The 24,571-nt window shown below is 42.5% G+C and overlaps 1 protein-coding gene across 1 annotated transcript in view; it reads left to right on the top strand.

Annotated features, from left to right (window-relative positions):
* The first annotated feature begins 306 nt into the window (after window positions 1-306).
* TET2 (tet methylcytosine dioxygenase 2) overlaps window positions 307-24,571 on the top strand; it is a 74,529-nt gene continuing 50,264 nt past the window's right edge. The window contains exon 1 of the mRNA XM_069855523.1: window positions 307-392. The gene's annotated coding sequence lies outside the window, so the exon portion shown is untranslated. The remainder of the gene's footprint in view (window positions 393-24,571) is intronic.

The raw sequence follows: 24,571 nt of genomic DNA, 5'->3' as shown, positions 1-24,571 counted from the left end.
ACAGTGTGGGGGCAGCAGTGGGGATAGAGTCCAGGGTGGCAGTGGGGACAAGGAGAGGGGTGGCAGCGGGGACACTGTTGGAGCGGCAATGAGGACAGGGTCCAGGGTGGAAGTGGAGGAGAGGGACAGAGGCAGAGGTGGCGGAGGGGCACAGCGCCCGGGCCGGCAGTGAGGACAGTGCCGGGGCTGCCGAGGGGCCGGGTGGGCGCTGGGTGCGGGGCGGGGGCGGGGCGGGCTCCGACGTCAGGGCGCCGCGTGCATATTGAGGCGCGGGGGCCCGGGCGCTTTCGTCAAGGAGCAGAAGGAAGCAAGATGGCGGCCCTGTAGGAGCGGGGAGAGCGGCGCCCGGCTGTGCGTGCTGCGTGTGGGCGAGGCGGAGGGACGAGGCACAGGTCAGACCGCGACCCCCGCGTCGGGCGCTTCCCCCGCACCTTTCCCTGAAGACCCGGGGAGCGTTCGCGGGGCGGGAGCTGGGGGAGAAAGGCGGTGGCCGCCGCGGCGGAGCCCCCCGACACGGCCGGGCTGACAGGGGCGCCCCCGCCGCCCGCCCCCCCCTCCTCCTCCTCCTCCTTCTCCTCCTCCCCGCGCCTTTGTCTGCGCGGCGGCAGGCGGGGGGGGGGGGGGGGGGGCCTGTCCCGCTGTCCCCTCCGCCGCCACCGTGGGGACCAGGCTCTCCATCGCCTCCCCCGCGCAGGGGACGGGGATGAGGATGGAGTGGAGCAGGGATGGAGGAATTGGGGGGGAGATGCCCCGCTGTCCCCCCCCTAGCGTGACCCGCAAAGACTGGGCTCCCCGTAGCCGCCCCCGCGCAGGGGATGAGGGGGATGAAGGAATGGGGATGGGGGTGACGGGGATGGAGGAATGGTGCGGGGGGGCTGCCCCGCTGTCCTCTCCGCCTCGACCCGCGGGGACCGGGCTCCCCACGGGCTTCCCCCGCGCAGACGGCGGGGATGGGGTCGAGGGGACGGCTGCCCCGCTGTCCTCCCTACCGCGACCCGCGGGGACAGGGCTCCCTCTCCAACGCCGCCCCCTGTCCCGCTGTCCTCTCCGCTGTGACCCGCAGGAACCGCTCCCTCCGTCGCCGCCCCCGCGCAGGGCATGGGGGCAGCGGGGATGGAGGAATTGGCGGGGGGGGCTGCCCCGCTGTCCCCTCCGCCGCCACCCGCGGGGACCGAGCAGCTGCGGGACCCGGCTTTGTGCCGCCCCGCGTCGAACACAAAGGCGGGCGCAGCCCCGGGGGAAAGAAGGGAAAGAAGGGAGTGGAGGGAGGCGTGAAACCCGGTCCTAGGGGCGCGGGAGAAGTGCGTGCGGGGTGTGGGCTCGTTGCGAGGTTCTTCCTTTTTTTTTCTGTGCCGTCTACACGCGCGTTTTGTCCGTGTTGCTAAATTCCGCTGTCGGGGCCGCTTGCACAACGCGGCCACGGGAAGAGAGCGAAAAATTTTTTTTTAAAAAAAAAATCCTTTCTCGTGCGTGTTCCCCTAAAATAACGCTTTCGGCGAGGTCAGGTTCGCTCCCCGCCAGATGACAGACAAGAGCAACAACCTCACGGTGTTTGTAAGTCGGACGCGCGGCACCGTGTGCTCGCGTCGTGGCTTTTAGCGGCGTTAAATCACTCCTCGAGACACGGGCGGTCCTTCTCGTGCCCTTAGTTAAAAGGAGGCTTTGGGCTCGCTGTTTGAATCTTGGAAAATTAGCAGCCCCTTTTCTGCTAAGTAATTTTCCTTTTCAGACAGTGAGGGGAAGGGAAAGGTGATGTGGTCTAGCGTGCTTCCATGGAAGTGTTGCAACCAAAGAGCTCATCACAAGATTTGTTTTCCGTGATGAGTGGCATGCAAATGTGAAGGCTTTGAGCAGTGATCAGCACCTCTGAATACCATCAGTTCAGCACAATTTTTTTTCTTTATTTTTTTTTTCCTTTTCATTTCTGAATGTGAAGTTTAGGAGTTTCAGAGATGAGGAGGTACTGTCCCTGGTGAAAGCAGGTCAGTGGGTGTTGTTTATCGGCTAATGAGGCCACTCGATTTGCATGTTAATGGCAGGTTGACTTACTGCAGCAGGGGGTGAGTGTAGTAACACGTACATTCACTTGTGTCTCTGTATGTGTATTCCACTATGGCACTTTCTCTAGAGGTTGTGAAATGCAAAACAGGACGTGGCTGCCGAAGTTATTCAACAGGGAGATGTTAATTGTCGTGAGTCCTGTATAAACTCGAGTTAACAGGGAGATCTGACTGAATTAGAGGTGGCAAAACCAACACCGTGGTGTATACACTGCCCTTTTAAGAGATACCCTCCGCATGGCAGGCTGACCATAGCTTATAAATCATTCCTTCTCCTCTCTTTTGAGAGTTAGACAAATTTGCTTAAGTGGTGTGCGATGAATGTATTGGCTTCTTTTACCAGTAGCCATGGAAGATGAGAGTGTTTCTTTGAGCCCTTAGGACTGCTTGCCCCTCAACTACCTCAGTGTAATTTGGGAAACTGCATTTCCCAAAACGTCTTCCGTTCTTGATATGTGTTTTTATTTTCCTGGTCACCTCACAGTTAATTTCTTGCACCTCTCCAAATAAAAGTAAGCTTCTGCAGTTCCTGTGTAGATTATCATCTGTATGTCATTTCTAAAGACTAATAGTGGTCAGGTAACAGTTTTTCATAGACTGTCATACAGAAACACTACTGCTTTCAGCTCTTTCTCAAACGTGTGGCACTTCAGTTGGTACTGTCCTTTTGACGTTTTGGTTTTCAGTTGCTATTTTCAAGAGTCAAAACTGGATGCAAACACTGATAGTATTTTGCTGCATCTGTGTTAAGACAGTTCTGTGTATTTCTTTTCCTGCCTTCAGGTTCTATCTTCTATTATATTCAAGTTTGTTGTGTCTTGGAAACATTAGTTAATCTAGCAAGTTAAGAACTTCTGATCTGCCAGATCTGCTGCTGCTAACACTTTGAAAAAACATACATGTCTTTGATTTTTATGCCACAAAATACCAACAATTTGGAACCAATGTAAATAAATCACTGTTGAGCAATATTTTGTCTCTCTTCCTCAGTGTTACTGAACGCATAGTGTGAACCCTGCCAGTGAAGTCAGAAAGCATTTTAAGTCTAGCAACCAGCATGTAGGGGAGGAGGGGAAAAAAAGAGAGGGAGGGCAAAGTCATGAAAAATAAGTGTTTAGGTGGTGGGACTTAACGCAGCTATTTGCATGAAACGAAGGACTCTGAAGTCATCTTCAGTGGGCATAGTTGTTTCATTTTGGGAAGTGACATCAAAAAACTTTGTGAATGCATTCATGGAACCTCAGGGAGCCTTTTGTATTGCCCATATCAGAACTAATTATTAACAAATCTTCAAAAGAAGTAAAGGTTGAATGGGAGACACTGAGGATCCCGAGTTTGCCAGATTATCACTGTTAGTAGTAAGGCTTTTAACAAGGACTTCGACATTGTGCCGCTTCCTGGCTTTTAGCCAGGGAAACTGGTACTGTTTTGATACAGTGCGCGTGGTCCTAGACTTTGGCACGTCAACATTCTTTAAAGAACAAGAAATGTGTGCCTGCTGAGGAGTTATTATGACGGACAGATTTCCAAGGTCTCCTGTTGGCACCAGTGCTGCATTGGATAACAGAATTAGGAGGTTGTAAATGTTTTGGTTTCTGTGTGCAGAAGCAGGGAGACCCTGTAGTTGCTGCTGGAATGGGGATTTCAGCTGCTGGAGTTGGAAGGGACCATTCCCACTTGCCCCAAGCACTTCAAATGCTGCTGGGAGTCCCATCTCCTAGACGGTTCCTTGGTTGCTTTAAATACTAGCAACAGCCAGACAGCCCTAAAGGAAAAAAGTGAAAAACAAACCTTGCTGTATTTTGGAACAAATCCACTGGTTAGGTGTTGAAAAACATGATGTTTGGGCTGGGCTGATGTTACCGACCATGTCTGGAATTACTGGGGGCTCTTCACTTCTAAGTTACTTGCATGGGCAGTAAAGTGATTTTTCTCAGAGTGTACCTCAACAGTGACTTTAAATCCCTTGCTCTGTTTTGTTCCGAGCGGAAGATGTGTCTTGAATTTCTACAGAAGCCAGATAAGGTCCTTTTTAAAAAAATCATCCATTTTTTCAAGATGGAATTTCAGATGAGCTGTCAAATTTGGGTTGTCACAGTAAGTGACCCTTCTACCTCTCTTGCTTAACTGCCATGCAGTAGCTCTAAGCATGGTAACAGCATCTGTAAGGCAGCCTCACAATCAGAGCCTGAAAGTGGTAGAACAAAGTTGCCAAGTTCCAAGTAGAGTTGGTGGTTATCTTGGAAACTGCTGGAGAACACAACCACAAATGGTTTTGCCAAATAGTATACGGTATTTGTTTAGTCCAGCTCTCTGATTGCTGTTAAGGCAGTCAGCCAGCAGCAGTAATTATTGTGACATCATTTTGAAAGGCAGTATGCTGGTTCTGAAATGGAGTGGGATGTACTATGATTCATTATTTAGAGAGGGGGGGTGGGGGGGAAAAAAAAAAAGCTTTAGTCTGAACAGAGATAAAGCATATGACTGCATTATGGCTGAAAGCCAAAAAGGGAATTATATGAATCAGTCACACTTGTGGCATTATTCCGATCTCATACTCTATAAGGCAGTGAATACCTTCTTACTCATCTAATGATATTCTGCAGGAAAAATATCCTTTTGAATACTGAACAAGTAACAAGTTGCCATAGTTCCAGTTGTTACGCTTTCAGATCGTCACTGCTTGCATATTCAATTTGCATAGCTTGTCCCAATATCCTAGATAATAAAGTGTTGCAAATGGAAAGTACCATGAGTAATCATCATCTCAGTCACCCATTGAAAAGAAGTCACTTCTGCCTTCCCTTAGGGTAGACAAGTCTCTTCAGAGGCCAGAAAAAAAAAAATCACCTATTTTTCCCAGGCAATTACTCAGTGGGTGGAGACATAAGCAGTGGGGCTAATGAATAAAATTCTGAACCTCCAGCATTAGCTGGGCTGATCCCAAGGACAGCTGATGACTGACCCAAAAAAGGTTGTTTGGATTAAAGTACTAGGAATGTGCCTCACGTTATGTAGCAGGGAGTAACAGAAGGAAGGTAGAGAAAAATGAGGTTTGAGAAATAGGAGGAAGAGCTAATTTCACCCACATATCTTGGTGTTCTTGAAATGAAGGAAAAGAAAAAATGCCCTATGTAATAAGAGGATCAGAAAGAGTGTTCTACCAGTTGTTCACAGGAAAGGATTTTAACTCTTGGGACAATTTAAAGGAAGTTGCTATGCTTTGAGAAACACTTTGACAATTCAGAGCTGTAAAGACTTAGATTCCCGTTGTAGCTTTTCAAGCAGGCTTGTTCATCTCTGTCAAACACCTTCCAGAAAGCTGAATCATCTTAGCAACCTGAACAAAATTCAGGCTGTCCTTCAAAACCAAAGTTTTCTGTGGAGAGGAGGGTTCCAAGTTGGAGTGTTGTTGCCTTGTAGCATACCTATGGCAAGAAACCTCAGAAGGATTATTCTTACAAATAAATAAGGGCATACAGTACTGAGGCTTCAGTCTGACCTAATTCTCGGTGTGTGTGTTTTTTCTCTCTTATTTGAAAAAAAAAAAAGGCAGTATTTCTCTTGCAGTGTGGAAAGGAATAGGCTTGTTCTATGCTCAAGTTTAGCAAGAAAGGAAAATTCAGCATTTTAATCTTAATCAAGTACATCATATCTTTTAAGACTGTTTCAGAGAAGTGAGCAAGGGGGTGGTTATATAGCTTGGATAACCAGGAATAGCTAAATAAGCAAGTACCCCTTGGAAGTATTTCCCACGGGTGCAGGGAAGTAGCTTGGGCACTTTCTGATTAATTACTGTGATGCAATTTAGACCATGTGAAATATCTTCCCGTATTCTACAGTGTTGCCTCTAACCTTAAGCATGTTTCACATGGATTCCCAGCGTATGAATACTGGTTTCACCAGCTGTATATATAGGGGAGGAGAAGTTTCCAGGTTTAAGTTGAATTTTTCACAGACTTATAAAGGGGACAATGACTTCTGCTTTCTTTCTTCTACATAAGCCACCTTGTTCTTAAACTTACGTTTTGCTAACTAAAATTTGAACTACTTCTTTGCTTAATCTCCTTTCCAATAATGCATAAACAGCTCAAGCTCTGTCTTCCAATGTCTTGGCATGAGCTGCTTTAAGTCATATCATGTCAGAAAAGTGTTTGGGTTCATTGCAGTAATGGCCAGGCTTACCAAGTGGGTAGATGTTTAGGTCAGAATGGTGACTCTCCATGTGGTTGCACGCACGTGGTTAGTGTGTTTACAAACAGTGTCCCAGAATCCCCGGCAGCTGCGTTGACGCAGCCAGCGAGGACAGAGTTCTAGGAATGTCCCTGGTCCTCATGCATGTAGAGGAGAGGGAAAGAAATAAGAAATGCAGAGTTTAAGAAAATTTATTGTAGTTTGGATTTTGGCTGAGCTTTCTGCATCTGTGTTACATTCTAGATCGTTGGTTCCTTTGTCAGATGCCACTGTGCTTTCCCTTATTTGAGTGTAATCTGGGCTATGTTGGTGCATTTGCCTGGAATGGAATGACCCCAAGTATGAGACAGGGTTAAGGGAGTTGTTGAAAAGGTTTCGAATTATTTCCCTGTTTCTCCCCTCCCTTAAAAAAAAATTATAAGGAATTTGATTCCCAAAAGCTTTCATGACAAAACAGCTCTTCACAATACAAGAGTCCTACTTTAAATGATTATATATTTTTTTTTTCTCAATTAGACATGACTCACTGCCTGTCGGAATAATGGAACTATTCCCTTCTAAAGAACAAAAAGAAATCATGAATCGTACAAACTTTATAAGTAAAATCAAATAGCTGAAAGTCTTTATTACTTAATGAGACATGTTGACACAAAGAGACATTGCTGTTATGAAAGGTAATACCACTGCAAGGCAAGTTTTGGATCTCCATTAGACATAAGAAGCTTGGTGGAGATTTCTGTGTTTACTCAACCAAATGAATAATGCCACTGATCTGTTGGGTTTTTTTTAAAAAAAAGGAGGGGAGGGGAGAGTGGTGATGGTAATTATTGGGTTTGTCTTGCCAAGATGGTTTCAGGAAGCACAAATGAAACTACATTGTAGCTGGTGAGAAGCACCCAACTGACATGTTTCGTGCCCTCCCCTGTGGACCTGAACCAAAGCTGTCAGACAGGTTCTGGTCTCTGAAGATACCTAAAGCCTATGCTCTGCATGTACTGTGGCACTCTATTAGCAGAGGTCTAACTCCTCATCCAGAAACGCTTATTTTCTAGACTGGAAAGTGCACTTTTTTTTTTCCTTCAGACTTTCTCATGCAGTTTTGCAGCAAGTGCTTGGGATGGTGTGCAAAGCACATCACTTGCTTTACAAAATAAATCCTAAGAAGTGGTTTTGACTCATAGGGAGGAAGCAGTTGGTACAAGTGTGTCTTCCATATTCTGAATTTGTCTAGATGAGTCATGGTATTCACCATCATACAACAAAGGCCGGTTGCAGATCTTGTTATACACGACTTCTGCTATTAGTTGTATGTTCACTTTAGTTGCATCCATTTTATGTTAATGTCAGTTACAATCACTGTATTTGTTATTACACTCCAGAGGTTTCCTTTTCACCTGTTTTCTCATTTACAAGACACAAATATTATATTTGGGTCACATCCAGAACCTCCTTGTATTTCACCAAGCTCTTCACCTCCTTTCGTTTTCTTTCCTGACTTCTTTTCGACCCACAGTACCATTACTCATGAAGCAGCTGAGTAGCAGAAGGTAGCAAGCAAGAATAAAGAATAGCTGAGAGAATGTGTAACAAAGGCATTTCTGAGTTTGCACTGGCTATTTGTTCTTTCTCTTGCCACTTTTAGTGCTAGTGCTGTTAGAGAGATCAAAGGGTAAACGTTAACCCTGGGCCTGATGCTGCCAGGACAATTTTGCCCTCAGTTTCAGTGTCCTTTAATAGCGTTCTTCATTTGTCCCTGAGCATGAGAGACAGCTCTTCATGCAGCACTTGCCCCCATTTCATGCCCATGATACTTTTTTTTCATCTTTGTTTAATCTGTTTGTTCTTTCAGTGCTACTTCACTTGTGTTTGAAGTCACATACTTTGAACTTATACAATTTTTATACTTGCCAAAGGGGACACAACTCTTTCAGCTCTTATGTAAGCAAAAAGGAGAAAAGAATGGTTGCCTATTTCCTCTTGTGTGTAAGTAGCGTTACTGTTCTGCTCATGGTAAAATGAGGAAAAATGAATTGCTGCCTTAAAGCACGAGTTGCTTGTCTTCACCCAAAGTTACTAAAATTCACAGAAGTGAGATGTTTCCTTGAAGCTTAAAATGCATGTATAGCTTAATAAAAGGAGTGCAATTTTGATAGGAATGGTTGGACTCGATGATCCAGTGGGTCTCTTCCAACCTGGTTATTCTGTGATTCTATGATTCTATCCCTGAAAGAGAACATGTGAAAGCTGGAAAATACATTGGACTTGCCTCTCCCTGGCATTTGGAGAAGTTGGGGTGTGGGTGTGTATATAAATTATACACATACACAGACCTTAACATACCTTCTTTTCAAATGAACAACTCTTTGTTCCCACTGCACTCCTTTGCTTGCTTGTTTGTTTGATTTCAAGTTTGTCTGCCCCAAAAGTTCTGAGGTATTTCTGTTATGGTATTGCTATAAAGCTGAGCAACTGAAAAGGGTCAGATTTAACACTTCTGTAAGCAGTGGACGTTTGGGGGGAAAGCAAGCCTATGCTACTGTGTCTCCATTCCAGCACAGTCAGTTTGTGACCACGCACATCACATACTTGGGAACAAATGAAAATATTGACCAAACAGGGAGAGCACTCTTGTTTTTTCTAAGCATGAAAAAAGCACAAAATGGAAAAATGCAGCCTTTCAGGTCTCTGTTTCTATGATGCTCTCCATACTTTCCACAGAACATTCATTCTTTTTAAATAAGCTTGGATCTGTACTTTTCTGCTTCCCTGTAATTCTTAATGCAGAGAAGAAGCTTTTGTAGATGTGAGAAAGTAGTAGGAAAAAAGTAATTGTGCTGATCTATTTTCTTTCTCTGTTACTAACTTCATATACTGCCTGCAAAGTGAGAGACCAGGTAGGAAAACATGGATTTCTGTGTGTTTTTCCACTGTCCTGTGTTGTGCAGTTGACAATATGTTAAGTATAGGTGACTTTCATATTCCCCAGTGCTATCAGGTGACTTGTGATCTGCAAACTGATGGCAGCCCTTGCCATTTTCACAAAGTCCTATTCATTTTTCTTGGGTTTAGAGCTGTAACAGTCTGCCTATGTAGAGATACTTGAAGGAGTGAGGCACCCAGTCAGTCACATACTTTGTAGCAACTGAAAGACATGAATGTTTTGGAGGGTATTTTTTATTCTTTGAGGGTGGAGGGAGAGAAAAATTGATGGAAAGACTAAGGCAGGTATAGAGCAAAAAAAAATTTTTTTACTTTTTAAAAGAAGAAACAACTTTTCAAAGCATTGTAAGTTAAAATGGGTTTTGCTATAAAGTGTAAACTCTAGCTGATGGATTGGAAAGTTTTCACTCTGCAAGAACAAGTCTGTAACTATGTACTGAATAGCTGCTTTTTCTTGAAAAAAACCTGCCACTAGCTGGTTGGAGATACTTTGCTGGACAAGCTGGAGCATGAGTCTAATTCAGGATGGCAACTCTGATGCTTCTAAATATAAGGAGAGTGGATAGAGTGAAATTAATTATTGCATCTTAGGAGGCAGCTCATATCCCAGCCCTGAAACAATCCCACTGTTCTTGGGGCTGTGCAAATTTTTGTTCTGTTTGGCTATTGAATTCAGTAAAGGAGACAGAGAAAGGGTCTGGCAGCACACAAGGAGACACAGCGTTAGTAACTCTTGTTTCTAACGCAAAGCAGAGGCAGGCAGCTTCCTTCCAAGGAACTAAATATTTGCAGTAAATACAGCAAAGCTGCAATTGCTGCCTGCTTTCTGTGTGTAAGAGGAATTCTTAACTAGCATTGCCACAGTCTTTTCCCTGGGGTGCTAATATTAATTGGCAGACAAAACATGCAAAGAGTAAGAGAGAGCATGAAATCAATAAGCAACAATTGAGAGCCAAGGCAAACGTAGATCATGCAACATGGTATAAACCCTGCTGGAGCCATTCATTTCAGTGCTTCTTTTTTTTTAAAAAAAGAAAAAAACAAAACCAAAAAAAACAAACCCCAAACCCAAGAACATAAAAGACGTACAGGAAAGCTGTGGTGTAGCTGGGAACTGAACCCATATCTCCTGAGCACCAGTGCTTTACCCATGATACCCTCCTTCCTGCTCATTCAGAGGTTTATAGATAGTTTTCTCTGCTTACTAAGATAACAGAAGTATCAATTTTAAGAAACAGAAACTAGACTCAGAAGCAAGTAGCTTTTCACTTTTTTTCAGAAGCTGGTTTTCAGTAGCATTTTCTGTTGATTGACAGCACATTCTCTTTTTTTTTTTTTTCCTGTACAAGCCTTTGGACCTTTAAACCAGCAATGTTCGTTCAAAACAACCCAGTAAATTTCATACTGTTGTTTATCTTCTTGATGAAGAAGATGGCTTTTTTGCACGTTGCTTTGACTGCAGCACTGTCGAAACCCATCACTACCAGTGAGAAAGGGTGCAGGAAAGGATGCTAACTCAGTTTTACTGGCACTGCAGGTGTCTCCACGTACCTCCAAACAAATAAGTGAAATCTCACAATGAGCTAATTATAATTAAAAATAGTATGTTGTGTCGGTTAATTGCAATGTGTGAAACCAAGTTGTGTAATGTCGTTTCAATAAGTAGGTACTCCAGTAACTCCCATTAACCTTTAATACCTTTGATCCTCCTATTCATTCAGGCAAGATTTCCCACAGTCTGCGAACTGTTCCCGTGCATCAACTCCAGCCTACCATGCAACTCCTGTTTTGATCTATTTTATCAATTAGGAGTTCATCAGAGTTCATGAACCCTCATACTGACATCATGCTTGGCAGCAGAGCTCAAAGGGGCAAAGAAAACAAAACCCCAAACCAGCTTTAATTTCTTGTCAGCAATCTGTCTGCTGGAGACAGGATGCATAAGTCCATGCAGGTGACACCACCTTAGCAGCATTCATAGCTTTCTGTGCAACAGTCACCCGTTATCTCCTAGACCTGAATCAGAGATGGTAGATTTTAATGTTGTCTCTCTCTGGTTGTCTGGGGTTCCTTTGCTGTGGGCAGTCATAGCTCAGCTTGCCTGGTTTGGTATGTAGTGCATTTAACAGAGAGCCTATCTTCAGTAACTTCAGTACATTCACAGATTTGTGATAAAATCCATGGTGAAATGCATTTGGAAATAAAATCTGACGGGTAATTTAGTTCATGCAGCATCTCTGGACACTGACAGAGGCGGTTAACCATGAAGGACAGATGGATTTTTCCCTGCCATGCTTAGAGATCTGATAACACTGAAAACAACTTGGGAAGAAGATGGAGTGGGAGTATTTGTACTTGCTTCCCCCAGTTTCTCCTCTCCCCATGGCATTTTGGAGGTTCAGCTGGCCGGCCCCCGCGTGGTTTGTGTGCACATGGCCGCGCTGTTTACAAACACCATCCCAGGTGTCCCTGAGGTGATGTATTAAGAGGCGAGAGGGAGGCTGCCACGCTGCAGGGCCAAACTCCCTTTGCGCAGCTTGCGAGAGCACCTCGTTTTCACCCACGTCCTTGTCTGCTCGTAGCAATTGTGGCCGAAGACAAGGCTGTGGTGGGCTGGTGGAGTCTGCTAGCTTGTTCGAGTTTGTTCGTTTTACATTTAAGCAATATTCTGGCCAGGGGTTTAGAACAAGGTCATGCGCAGGGAGTCAAAAATAGAAACTTTATTGCTTGATAGAGTAGTAGCGCTGGAGAGCACCAGCTAGACATGCACGCAACAGCGAGGAAGGTACTTTTCTGCTTTCCAGAGATGCTGTTGGGGAATTGAGTAACACTTACAGTAGGGCAGGATTTTAGAAAGCCTGTTAAAATGAATGGGGACTTTTTTTTTTTTATTTCCTGCTGGGAAACCAAGGACCACTTTTTGTCCACGTTTAAGAGACAAGTCTCAACAAAACAGAAGTAGCTTGGAGCAGCTAGTGTTTGAAGCTGTGGGAATTAGTTAAGTTTTGCTGCAGCTGGTGTGCATGTTTAATTATCTTGTCATAGAAATCTGTCATGTATCGAGAAATAATATGTAGACGATTTCCAGAGATGATGCTTAGCTGTCTAACAAGATACAGTTGGCAACAATAACCTGATGGGAGTCTCCGGACATGGTTGAATGCGCCAAAAATATAATGAGCAACCTTGAAGAGATTTATATTCTTTGTTTAAAACTAGTATATATACTCGCTGTTTTTTGTAGGACCTTATGCCTTTTTTTAGAAGGGCATCCAATTCAGCGCTGAATTGTATAATAAAAATATTATCTTTGCTTCGAAGACTTTGTCCTTTCTAATATTTTACCAGTGAATGAGTGTTTCTCACAAAACCACAATTGCATTATCAATTGGAGAAGACTGCCTTGGTTTTGCTTTGTTTTAGCAGGCCATTGGCACACAGCAAGAGAGGGATTTGAACAGCTGGTGTTGCTGCATTAAATGGCCTCCCATAGCTGAGGCACAAAAAGACAAAGCATGCTGCTTTCCAGACGCTCAGCTAAAATTTTATTGACTTATTTTTTGCTGCTCTCCTCATGAGTTCAGAGTTCAAGGATTCCTATATCTACTGTACCTTGAGTTCAGATTACAAGATATAACAACACGGAGGGAAACAAACAGAAAAGTTTGTGTTCTTCAAAGACAAACATTTTTCTGTATTTGTTCCCCTGTTTTGTTTCGGGGTGTGCACTATTTATTTTTCTCCTTTTGTTTTATTCTCCTTCTCGCTTACCCTCTGCTGCTTGCTCACCCTCTTCCAGCCCTCTTTCTGGCTTGCATGGCTGAGAAGTGCAGACTCAGCAGGGACTGGTAACACTTTAACTCTTTGTCCTGTTCTCGGCTCTCGCTCCACAAAGGTCACAGCAAATGAGACTTAGAGCTGCACTTGGAACAGCAGGTATAGGACGGAGGGGCGGTGACTGCAGACGGTTGTTACCCCTTGGGCATTTTTTTTCTTGAAGCATATAAAGTGCATGGTGAGGGTGAGATGAAACTTTCTGTAGGCTTTGGGTGGCTGTATCTGCTAATTTCTCACTAAGAGGAAATGGAAAACTTGTGACTTTTGTTTGTACTGGCCATATCTAGCTTCACGCAACCTCTACCGATAAACAAATAATTTAGGAGTTACTTCCTCAAACGCCTGAAACGTGGTCTTAATTTCATCAATGCAAAGCCAGCAAAAAGCTATTACACTCACGGCTATCTGTCTTTGAAGTCATTTTGGAAACTTTGGCAATATGCCCTTATACAATTCTTCTTCCTAAGAGCCACAGTTTTCATTGTGTTGTGGGACCATGCTGGCTCCAATTTCAGTGACTTAGGGCAGAAAGTAGTTTTATTTTTCTTGAGAACAATTCAGCACTGCCATTTACTGATGGCTGAGAAAAGGAACCTGCCTGGGCACCATCGATGTTAGCACACATCCACATGCACCACGTACTGGAAAAAAGGTTCCCATTTGCCCTTCAGATATCCCACCACAGTGTTTCACAAGGCTGCGAGGGGCACGTGCACCAGCAAGAGAGTTGGCACTTGTTGGGTTAGCTATGTTGACGCTGGTGCCAAGGTTTACCTCTCCACTTGGCGCTCCAGGTCATGCTGGTGTCTCACCACGTGCTCACGCGCACATGGCAGCAATGTTTACAAACATGACCCCAGAACTCTTACAGACAGTTATGAAAGAGCCAGCGAATGCCGCATCCCGCGTGTGAGAGTGACCTAGATCACCAGTGCTGGGAGTGAACAGCAAGGCACTCGTAACGACTGCACGCTGTGAGAGCACATCAGACGTTTGAGGCAGATAATTTTGCTCCCAAATTGTTTTGAAATTTCATTGTCACCATGAGAGAGTTTTCCACCGTAAACTAAAAATAGCTACTATTAACTAGCAGGAGCAGCGGGTAAGTGATTCAGCAACTCGGGAATAGAAGTGACTGTGTTCTTCGGCACCACAAGTCTCTTTCTGTGATGAACTGACTCAGAAAGTACGTAAAATTTTCAAAGCGGGAGGGAACAGCAAGGCTGGCTTGCTTTGGCTAAAATAAAAGAACACTGTATGATCACATGGTTTCTGGCTGACAGTTCCTTTTTTTATTTCTTTATTAACGTTTGCACATGGGCACTAATGAATGCTTTGTATTCAGGTTGAGACCATCCATTTAGGAGAAAGATCCCTTAGCACTTTCAAATGACATCTACAAAATATGAATGCCACTGTAAGGCTGACTTATATTTTTGACATGGGCCTTAAAAAAAAGTGCATTGATCAAATGCCCCTTTAGCAAACCAAGCATTGCATGCTCAGCTGTCAAAGGTCCACATTTTCTCTTCATATGTATTTTTTTAAAATCACTTTTGAATGTAGTAGATGTCTACTTTAAAAAAGAAAAAAAAAAAAACCAAACTGTGTCCCTTCCTTATCCTTTAAGTTCTTCAAAGAAGCCTGTATTGTATGCTAAATTAACCTAAAGCAGTTTCCTCCCTAGAAGTTATAATTTATTGTAAAATGGAAGTACATGGTCAGATGATCTGTTTTTGACAGATTCTAGTGTTCTTGAAGTTTTCTCAGAAATACACTTGCGTGAAGGAAGGCAGGCTATGTAACTGTGAGTGATTGCCAAAGATAAATGGAGATTTCTTGAAAAAGCAGCTAAGCTAGCAAAAATAACCCATGCTTTTTAATAAATCACTTCCAGTTCTTACTTTTGGAATCAAAGAATTTAATCCCAGCTTTGCAAAAACCTACTAAATAATGAAGGATTTTTTCCCTCCCTAACAGAAATACTGATCTTCCACAAGCAGACGAGATTGTAGAAGGATGGTAGTTCTAGTTTATATTAGTTACTATGATATATCTCAGTGTTTGTAAATATCACAACGACAAAGCCCTTAGGAAAGATACACTACAAGATTCTCCATGCCGCTGCTCCAATGTGGTTCAATCCCATTACTAAACAAAACTTGTGTAAGTATAAAAATAGTCCATAGTCTTCATCTTTTCCATCCATACCCATGGCAGTTCTGCACAAGAGTTGTCAAAGTTCCTGCAGAGTTTTTTTACTATGTAGACACAATAAAATAAGAGGGTGATATATGTCCACTCCGGCCTGGTCAGTCACTCATTTCATTTCATGTGATCAGACAGCTCTAGCCACCTGAGTAGGTGAAGTGCTTTGCAGGTCAGCCCCTGGTCTGTTGCTGGTGTTATCCAGTCTCTCAGCTGATTTTTAATGTTGCATTCAGTATGTGAGCAAATGTCCTTGCATCAGTTATTGATGTCTTTTCACTGCTGAATGTTCGTTACAATGTTCATTACACTGTATACAGTAGACCTAGAAATAAGAATGAAAGTACTGAAAATAGGTCACTGTTGTGTTCCTATTTTGAGAGCTCTTTGTGGCATTTCTCCTGCCTGAGGAAAGCAAATCCACCTTGCTGTGAAACTGTACAAGTATGGGCAGACTCAGAGAAAGGAGAACTAGAATTTTACTTCTCTAAATCCATGTAGTCTTTTTCCTGGGTACATAATTGTATATCTTCTGGAGTCTTTCTTCATAAGCCCTGAAGCGATTTTTAAAATGTTCTGAATCAGAAAGTACTGAGGTTTACAAGGGCTGGTGTATTAGTATTTATGATGTCTGTGGGCTTTTCCCTTACATTTAACTCAACCAGTGTAAGATCCATACAGATACACAAATTCTGTCTGATGAACCTTTGATTTGTAGAGTCTTCTTACTGTTACCATTTATGATATTTTCTTACATTATGCAAAGAGCTTCTTTTAGTCACCCAGTGAAGAGAATATAAGGAAAGGAATGCTGCTTATGATGAAGATTATTTTATTTTATACTTTCATTTGAGGGTACGATGGAAGTGAGTAGTGTAATATTACCATTGTATGCTACAGGGTGAATTCCGCCATTGTGTCAGTTAAGATTAGTATCTCGAAATAAATACAGACTCTGTCATGGGTTTGTCCTCTAGGTAAAAATGTAATGGAAATCTTGTTCAACAAGTTCAGCAAAAGGCACACCTAAACTTTAATTGTCTTCAGATGCATAGGTGCAATTCTTACTAAACAGTTTTGAGAACAGAATTGGGACTTCTGATTTTTCTTATACTTAGAACATATGCTGATCAATAACATCAGCGCATAGTCTGGGGCAAGAATCCCATGGCTTAATAAGCAACTATCCGCAGCCATAATTTTATCTGCCATGCCTGTGTGTGTGAGAGAATATTCACCAATTTATAGTATTCTGCCAATCCCCTTCCCCTCGCCTTGCTTCAAAAGCCACTCTACCGAAAAAGGGGGAAGATGAAACAGTGCCTGATGTCTCTTGGACCTGGGAATCTTGGATGGGGTCTGAATTGTGCTACTAAAATTTGCAGCACTGAATGAGGCAGCAAGAGGACTCCCTGAGCTGGGAGGTAAACAGACAAGGGACCGCATTGTTCCTGTCTGTCTTACTCATTGCTTTCTCAGCAGAACATTGTTTCTTAACAGGCCAACTGCTTATTCTTTTTGTGCACAGAGAAGAAAACGCACAGAATACCTACTGGCCAATACATCAAGTTACGTCATCAACTGCCCACAGCACTCAAAAGCATGGTAGGAACATGCAACAGGCCTGCAGAATATCTGCTCAGCACAAACCACAGACAGAAAATGCTTCCCATCACCCTACTTAAAGACAAACCAAGTCCTGTTAATTAGGGAGTCAAAGAAGTACTATGTGTGCAAAAAGAATAAAAACAATGAAAGGAACAAGGAGTGTCTTGTTTTTTTACAGTACTGGGGAGTGGGAGGGGAGGGGCGAATGCCCAGAGGTGTTCTTAGGAAAGCAAGAAAATACCATGTTATAGAATAAGTTTTAAGAAACTAAAAGTTGTCTGAGCCATGCCAGCAATGGCTCTTCTTGTTCACAGGATTCAGCGAGTGAGGTAGTGATGTTTCTTCCCATGTCTTTCAGTATTACAAGAAACACTACTTTGCTTTGCCCAACAGCATGCCTTTGGCCACGGTCAATCTCTAAAGCTTCAAAATAGGATGAACCCCCCATTTCTCGAAGCCAAATTATACATCAGCAAAACAAAACAGCTTTTATTATGCAACAGGGAAACAGCAGAAACCCTAATTTATCAGTTCAATAGGGATACAACAGAAGCAGCCAAATTGGGCCTGGTCTTTGATTCATGTTCCACTATCCTGGCAGCGTTGGTTTTTTTTTCCTAGCTATTTTTCCTTGTTGTAGGTCCTGGAGTGTAGAGAGAATGGGGGTCTCGAGCACAGCAAATATAATGAAACTCCATGTAATATAGCATAGCACTCCAGTGTAAAATTTTTGTATAGAAAACTGGGGTTTGTTTAATTTTGGGGGAAGAGTGGTCAGCATCTTCCCTTTGTGAGGCCCTTATGGCCTGTGCAAATCTGTTTGCACCCTCATCCAGGAAAATTCTCTCCAGCATATGCTAAATGGAGTTCTTCTGCACTAGTGCACAGCAGTAAGGACTGACAGGTTGTTCCTACAAGTTATATGAAATAGTCATAGAAGAGACCATTTAATCCATCTTCTTCTCCCAAGCCAGATAGATCATAACTCTCACTTTTGACAGATACTTGGATAATCTGCTCCAGAAGACCTCTGCTAGTGGAGATTCTGTATTCTTCCAAGTCTTCTCATTCTGATCAACTTTTTTTTTTTGGGACAGATACAGCATTCCAGCTGAGGCCCTGCCAAGGCTGAGAAGAAAGGTAACCTAATGCCTGATAAAGCCACACAAACAAGACTACAGCCTGTGCAAATATCGCCTTTTTGCTTAAAACAATTGATATCAACTGTTCAGCTTGATATTCACTGTAACTCTGGGAACTCCTGTTCCTCATTCAGTGTTTCTGCTCACATTTGTTGCTGCCTTTTGCGACATTGCCCTTGGTTTACCAATACAAGAAACCTCAGAAGAACTTCAGTAAAAAAACTGGTGTGTGAAAACAGAGAAGTTGGTGTCATCAAGGAGGAGGAAATGCATAGTGGGGGAATCTTAAAATAAGTAATTATGCACTTTTGTGAGGGTCTGGTGATCTCCTATACTGTGAAATTCTTGGACAACAACCATGACCATCTTACCTGGGCGCACAGCCGCTATTCCATGCATAATGTAAAGAGATTTATCCCACAGATGATAATCACGTGTGGCTTGATGTAGGCATTTGTTCAATATGGCAGCAAAGAGAAGTGCGAAAAACAGATGCAATGTACTACTTAATCTTAGTACTATGTATGGTTTTGTTAAGCTGTGTAGTGGGTGGAGATAGAAGCATGTTTCAGAGAATGCAAAACACTAGGAAAGATTCCTCCTGAGCTACAGTGCCAGAGGTGTGTGATTTTGCCATGGGAAGATTTGAATTCTCCGCCTCTTGTTCCAGTGAAATTTTCAGATGAAGTTCGTAAATTATGAGTGCTCCCGGGTATTATGATTCCAAATGCAATAGCCTGTGCTGGGTCTGGGCCTGAAAATGGACAGCACAGAGTGAGGGAACAGGAACTAAAGCACAGTGAAAATAACATTGAAGGGTGAGCTAGGTACTATACATTAAAGGAAGAGAAGGGCTCTCAGGAGCTTACCTTTGGCTCTCTAGAATGGTTTGAAGAGAGTATTTAAAGAAGTAACAGCCAACATATTTTGTATTGCTGAAAGGAAACAAATATGATTTGGCATGGTTTATCTAAGGACCTTGCTGACACAACCTGTTGCCGATGCAGGTCCTTTTGTAAGTAGCAGGCATTTCTGTGAATTAGGACGATGTGTATTCTCCTGCTCCTTAGGGTATGATCTATAGCAGGTTTTAAGTCTCACGGGCTTGGCTGTAAGCTGGAGTTTGGCTGAATGCACTACTGAATGTTTATACCTTTCTCTGAGGCATCTGCCCTTTAGCAGGATATGATAAAGACAGAGAGTTGTTTGCTCCATTGTGGCACTTCTCAGCTGGTGCTGGCTGTTTCCCTGCTTGCTTCCTCCTCTGAAGACTTTGCCACAGTATGCCTGAGAGTACTGCTACAAAACCGGAGTCAAGAAGATCTGTTATTAGCAGAAACATATACAAAGTGACGACTTACCTCAAGAAGCTATCTTCTTTGTTTTTGCAACACCCAGAAAGTTGTAGTTCATGCCACCAGCAGCTAGTGTGGTCACTTAAACAGTTCTTTCTAAAGCAGTGGCATGAACTACTAAATTATCTAAAAAGAGCAAACCACTGTTCAGGGTTTTTTGTTTTTTTTTTTTAAAGATTAGATTGAAGGAACAGGAAAAAGCTCTCTCCTATAGTTCTCGCCTTTTGTTTCTACTTTTAATATTTAATGAACATGTGATACTGTTTTAAGCTAGTCCTGATGGTCTTGTGAAGTTAATATTTAAAGCAGATGGCTGCAGTGCTGTAATAAGATGGTTACTATAGAAACACAGCACTGTGAAAGCAATAGTTTCTGTAATGCATGGTGTCCTCACTAAACATTTTAAAGACTCTTGATCTACATGTAGCAGGGCTGAAGAGGACTAAACCAAGAAATAGAGAAGAAAGATAGTATGCCCGTATGGAGTATTTACTTCAGCTGGGGTCCATGAAAACCTAGCTGGATAGCTAACATTTTTGTGGCTCACTAAAGAGCTGCTTGAAACAATGTGAAATATGAGAGGAGAGATAAGCAAAAATATTGATGGTGGAAACTACTCTGGGCAGGATACAGGTCATTTCAGTTATCTTTTTTTGGAAGGTGAATTGGACTCAAACATTAATACAAACAAATTTAAGAGTACAACTCCCCCAGAAACAGTTAGCTAATACACCCAAATATTTACTTTGCAGTCCTCAGGCTTTTTGTTGACTTCATCCTAGCATATCTAAGTTGCCTATCAACACATTTGTTGCAACCTAATGCATGGGGAAGGACGGGATTTGGGCTTTTTATTACTGCTCCTAGTTTTTTTATTCTGCCAGAACTGTCTTAAACATGCACCAAATAATTTTATAGGCTATGGCACAGATTTTAGAAATCCTTTTAAAATGTTAATAGTATGTATGAATATGAATTTGCACTAGATCAAGATATGCAGGGGGATAGATGGCAGTATTTTTGAAAGAGATACTAGTTCTGTGCAGAATTGGGAAAAGTATGAAAGTGCTGCCTCATCTGCCTGTGTCTCCCCCTCCAGAGAATTAAGAAGTTAGTTTTCAGCAGTCACAGAGGAGGAGTATGTGGAGATGCTGGTAGTAGAGCTGTAGAAATGATGAAGCAAAGAGGGTTTCAGAGCAACTGTAACCTGATGTAAAGATAGCACTTGTAAGAAATATCCATACTTCCATAAAATCTGTGCATCCTGCTGGAACTTGAGTCCTGCAGCATAGCTAATAACAGTGCTAACCTGGATTAGGTTCAGAGAGAACTGGAGACAACTGGGCATTTTCTTTTCTTCATTCTTTCTCTTATTTCTTTCTGTTCTCCTAAACTCAGCAGGCATTTGTGCTTGCATGTTTTTGCTTCCCTTTGCACTTTAAAAACACTGAAGCTGGGCAGGCCCAGGGTTTGCTTCTTTTGTGAAGATGAACACATCATCATTTAAATATAAAGAAAGAAGGGGGGAAAGCTGTGAGAAACACCTAGCTAATCGGGTTTTCCTCTACTCTGAGACTTAATTTGTTTAATCAGTTCTTGTTTCTCTATGGTCATATCTGATTCCATTATGGGCTTCTTCTATGACTTAAAACTTTCAGAGGAGGAAAACCACATATGATCTAAAATGCCTCCCACCTTTCTGCTTTGTCACTATGGTACTTGCCACATTCATCCTCTACGTGCCAGTCAAAGTACATCTTGCCTACTTTGCACTCTCCTTTAGTTTCCTTCCTTGGAGACATTCAAATATTATACCTTATCTCACTCGTGAGGCTTAGCTTGTCTCAATGCTGGTTGTATTTTTCTCTCTCACCCCTGCAAACATTACTGTGAGCAGCAATGCTCACAGCTTTGCAAGTTTAGCAAGTCTAGAAGTCAGAGGTATTCCCTGGCCTGCTTTAGATATTGTTTGCTTCGGTTTAGATATATTTATAGTGCAGCAATAGAGCTATAGACAAGTACTCTGAAGCAAATAACAAATCCTCATTAATGAAGTTCACTGTTTTAGATAATTATTCAGTACCGCATTCACACTCCATGGGTGAGAAAGCTTACTCTCAGACTTACTCCACATGCACTTACACGTGTACTAAGCACACAGGCACAGCACACGCAACCAGACATATCATCTCCGTCTCTATTTTCATAACAGGAGTATTTTTAGGCATGACAGATACTATGAAGGAACTCTGCCCAGCTGCTCTCAGGATGGATGGGTCAAGCTATTTTAGGTTATTACATAGCAGTCCTCAAAAAAAGAAAGCTTTGTAGCATGTGGACGAAAGCTTAGCAGGGAAATCTGTCCCTGAGACAGCAGTAAAAGAAGCCTAGGGAATGGGTAACCCTGTGGTCTGTATGTAGATTTAGCCCTAGACCCATTTGGTGGCCTCAGGAGGGCTTGTTTGATGTGTGAGCACCTGTTTCTTGTCCTAGCCTTTGACTACTGCTTTGTCTAGGATTGTAGTCCCTGCACTGAAAAGCCTTTTTCACCTTTTCCCTTCATTAACTATAGACCTGAACATGAGCACTTTTCCACAGCGATGGTTAGTTAATCTCACAAATAATGTCATTGGCTGCAGAGAGATCACATGTGGGTTTAACTGCACCCATGTAAGAAACTCGCAATACAGCCCTTTGGGGAAAAACAGACAACAGAGAAAGGAATCAAAAGCACATTATATATCACTATAGTGTCTAACGTAAAGAGGGCTCTAGCTCAGCTGAGGCCTTAAGACATTGCTGTGGTGCATAAATAGCACAAATATTTTTTCTGTATAATCTGTTAATTATTTGTAAGTGGAAATACTGGAAAGAGGTGCAAAACTCAGGACCCCACCAAGTGAGACAGTGTAAAGTTGAGAGAATCTTTGCACTCTAGAGCTTGAAATAATGCTTTTATGGTAGAATAAAGGAGTCAGAAGAGGCAGATTGCTCTTTGTAGGAAGATAACAATGGGAAGAAACAGACCCAGGCTTAGCATGGCTTACAATAGTAACATTTTGCCACTTGGCTGTGGTGCAGTGGCTTGTGGTTCACACGAGCAGAAGCAGCAGCAAAGTCTGACGATCACACCCCCTGGGAGTACTGCTGTTGTGATTATCTCATAGAGCTATCTGCGTTAGTCCTAAAGGTCTGGAAATCTTTTACGTTGATGCAGTCATAATTAAATGTGATCCCATTGCAGTCAGTGGAGCTATTTCTGGAATGAACTCATCACTGGTATGAGTAAGGGGCTCATAAGTCAGCCAGTAGTTACTGTGGGAAACCTCTGTGGGTTGAACTGAAAGCTGTTGAGAAATGTTGATATTTAAATGGCAGATACAAGTAGCTCAAGAATATGAGGAATAAGCAACTCTGCTTCTAACATTTCCTGGCATATGACAGTTTTGATAAGGGGATTACTCTAAACAAAATTCTCAGTATGAAGTATGTTTATAGCTTTAATTGGAACAAGTGTAGATGGAAATTTACAGTCTACTTAACCTTCTATTTAAGTCTCTGTTATGTTCCCTTTGTACACCTGTTTGAAATAAAGTGTGAGTGGAAAGAATAACCTCGTGGTGCTCTTTCAGACTTTCATTGTACAAGATAGGTGGATGTGTCTGGGTAAGTTGTCTTACTTCCGTAGTATTTAGAGTAGTATTTTTACTACACAACTGGGATTTGTGTGTGGAGAATGCTTGTTAGTGGGTGCTGTGGGTGGCTGCAAGTGAAGGGGCTACATGAGGATACCTAAGCAGGATAAAGACTCTCCACTAGCTAAGTCTTATAAATTGCCGTGATAATATGCAACTAAAATATAATCCTGTCCCAGTTCTGTCCGTAAATTATATTTTCTTGAGTGAAAATACACTGTTCAGTCTTCTAAAACAACGGATTTGAATGTCACAAGCTAAGGGGGTTACTTCTGATGGTCAGGACCTACCCTCATAGGTGAAAGTGTATCAAGTCTTTGAATGTGATTTCTCATTAACTTTGCAATACATTCTGCGTTTGATAAAGGGGGTCTTAAGTTTGTTTAATTTTGAAAAAAACTGTCTGCAAGGTAGCTGAAGATCCTTACTACAAAATAAAAATTCACAATGGTGTGGTAAAATTGAAAGGCCTGAAGTGGCAGCTGACAGATTACAACATCACAAGGATTATGCAGCTGTACCCACACCTACCAGCCTGACTGAGGAGACCACAACCCGCGAGCTATGTTCTAAATTACAGGCATTGCATGTGTGCTGACATTATCTTTATACATACATTCTGAAAAGGCCTTCTCACAAGAAGTTTTAACCACATGAGAAGACTCTTGATTTATTAAAAACCAAAAAAAAGTGTGCTCCTTAGATGCCCCCACCGCACTCCTATAAAAATGGTGCTTTTTCTAACTTATTCCTAACTCCACTGAAGTGACTGAAACAAGTCTGATTTCAGTGATATTGGAATCAAATCATTAAGTTTGATTAAGCAAATGCCACCCAAGTGTAAGGATATGAAGAACTGCATTGACTCTCATTATGAAGCTTCTGTTAAAATCCCACCTGAACCGTGTTTCTAGTGAGCCCACCAACCTTCAGGATCAAGGTTTCTGATGATTTATATTTTAGCAGCAGGCTTTTTTGGACACTGAGTATTCTCTTTTCTCTGCCTGCTGACTTCTGTCCTCCCCATTGTCCCTCCCCCTTATTTAGTCTGTTCTTCTCTCATCAGTACATGCCACTGTACTATACATTGTGCAGTTACATTACCATTTATCTGATGGAACTGAAAGCATAGATCTTTCTCTGTAAGTTTTGTGAGCCAAATTTTAAAAGCTTCTCTTTCTCTTCCCCTTCCCAAATCCCTTCAGGGGCAGAAGGAGTATGAACAAGAATATGCACAGATCTCTCAAGAATACAAATTATGTTCTGAACAGAAAGTTGGCTCTTGCATGTCAATTACTTGTTATAAAGAATAAAACATTCACCTATAGTTAACCTTTAGAGAGAATGGAAAAAAAAATTATTCCTTACTATATGTTATTTACTAAAGTGGCAACTGGCTGGATGAACTGTAGAAGAGGGGGAAAAAAACTTGAGGATTCTGGGAGAACAATTTTGAGCCAGCAGAGAGAGAGCAAGCCTCACAGCAGAAGACAAAATTGATTTGTTGCCAGGGTATGCAACATGGGAAGAAG

This window comes from Phaenicophaeus curvirostris, chromosome 4, assembly GCF_032191515.1.
Source record: "Phaenicophaeus curvirostris isolate KB17595 chromosome 4, BPBGC_Pcur_1.0, whole genome shotgun sequence".
Lineage (NCBI taxonomy): Eukaryota > Metazoa > Chordata > Aves > Cuculiformes > Cuculidae > Phaenicophaeus > Phaenicophaeus curvirostris.
The sequence above is the reverse complement of the archived record's forward strand: the minus strand, read 5'-3'. Positions and strand labels throughout refer to the sequence as shown.